This window comes from Puma concolor, chromosome B2 (assembly GCF_028749965.1).
Source record: "Puma concolor isolate L17-30 chromosome B2, mPumCon1.1.hap2, whole genome shotgun sequence".
Taxonomy (NCBI): domain Eukaryota; kingdom Metazoa; phylum Chordata; class Mammalia; order Carnivora; family Felidae; genus Puma; species Puma concolor.
Window position 1 is genome coordinate 1,873,298 of NC_141671.1, and position 1,909 is coordinate 1,875,206.

General features: G+C 54.8%; 1 long non-coding RNA gene across 1 annotated transcript; it reads left to right on the forward strand.

Moving 5' to 3' along the window:
- The first annotated feature begins 647 nt into the window (after window positions 1-647).
- Window positions 648-1,323, forward strand: LOC147580573 (uncharacterized). The gene is made up of 2 exons (XR_015250716.1): window positions 648-852; window positions 1,075-1,323. It is a non-coding gene; the product is annotated as an uncharacterized LOC147580573 (long non-coding RNA).
- The last annotated feature ends 586 nt before the right edge of the window (window positions 1,324-1,909 follow it).

The following is a 1,909-nucleotide window of genomic DNA, read 5'->3' on the forward strand; positions in this document are numbered from 1 at the left end:
CTAGCCTTGTGTCTCACTTTCCCCTTGGGGAACATGGCAATAGTACCACCATCTCCTGGGGCAGCTAGGTGGGCTGAGTGGGTTACACGCGAAGCACTTGGACGGCGCTTAGCGCCTCTGAGGTGCTGTACGGCCGTTTGCGGTGATCGGTCACCGGGAGCGCCCGCCGCAGAGGTCACCTGTCCCCGCGCGCAGTTCCCCCAGGACTGGTGCCAGGTGCGCCACCCAGTCCCGCAGTCGCCGTCCTCCGTGGGGACAGGCCTCCCCGAGCGGCAGGGGGAGTCCTCCCCCTGGTTACCGGAGATGACGCAGCCCAGGTTCGCGCCCTTTGTCTTCGGGGGGTGGGGGAAGGCGGCTCTGGCTCGGTCGTGCAGCGGGAGGTGGGCCCCGACGGGATGCTCTGCGGGGCGGGGACTCTGCCAGGCAACCACCGAGAGGAGAAGGCCTCCAGATTCCTAGAGGAGACCTGTGGCGCCGCGGCTGGGGCCCGCAGCTGACCGGGAAGCGCGCGCTCCGCCGGCCTCTGCGCGCACCTGTATCGGGAGAGGGCGGGTTGGTACCCCTGCGCGCGCCAGGCTGGCGCTGCCTCTGACCCGGCATCTGGGACTGCGGGGACGGGGGGGGGGGGGGCTTCGGTCAGACTTCAGGGTTCCAGGGGAAGTCAAGGATGGCCTCCGAGTTTTGAATTGTATTAGGATACCTTGGCTGTGGGACAGTGGGTGGCTGGGGAGGTGATCTGACTCACGACTAGAAGCCACTTCCCGGTTTTGTGATTTAGCAAACGATTTGATCCCTCTGTGCCACAGTATCATTCAGCTGTCAGTGGAATTATAATAGTGTCTACTTAAATGAGTAAATTTGTAGTCCCTTTTTTTTTTTCAATGTTTATTTATTTTTGGGACAGAGAGAGACAGAGCATGAACGGGGGAGGGGCAGAGAGAGAGGGAGACACAGAATCGGAAACAGGCTCCAGGCTCTGAGCCATCAGCCCAGAGCCCGACGCGGGGCTCGAACTCACGGACCGCGAGATCGTGACCTGGCCGAATCGGACGCTTAACCGACTGCGCCACCCAGGCGCCCCTGTAGTCACTTTTAAATAAATATTAGCTGTTATTATTTTCTCATTTCTCATGTTATCCTCTTATCGTTTACTTGGGATTCTCTGGGAAGAACCGAAGGGAAGAGCGCCATGGTCTTTCAAGCTTTATTAACTAATATTTAGGAAGTAAAAGATTTTAGCATAGGATGCTAGCTAATAATTTGCAAAGCCACTCCCACTCTTCTAATGTATTTAGCTTCCTAACAAAGTTCCTTTTTCTTTCAGTGCATTGTCTGAGTAGTGAGTTCTTGAGTAAAAAAAGAGCTTAACAAAGTTTAGAGGTTTTGTTAACAATGTTATTTTGTGTCCCAGGAAGAAGATCGACTACAAGGAAATACTTCTGAAAAACCAGCGTGAACCTCAAGCTGGAGTGAATCTTCTCCTGAGTGCTCTCATTCCAGAATGGCGTTCCTCCTGTGGGAAGGTCCCTAACGTGACTGATGGCCGAGGGAGAGGGCTGTGCCTGGGACCACGCTGACAAAGAAGTCACGGATATTCCTTCAGACTTTGAAGTTGCTACTACCCAAGATAGCTGCCTGCCCCCCACCCCGGGGCTGCCAGACGACTCAGAGAACTTTACTTGCAGGTGCTGAGATCAGAAACAGACCAAGGAGCAGGTGCTGAAGTAGGTCCTGACACCTACCTAGGGAGCTGCACAGTTAGGCAGGGATAATACCCAGAATGTGGAGAAGAGGCATCACTTGTGCTAGAGAAGTTGGAGACAGCTTGGAGGGAAAGCCATCAGGTGGAAAGGGTCGGGATAATCGCTTATGTTATGGCTTGACTAGTGAAAGCCCTCTGGAATGGCAC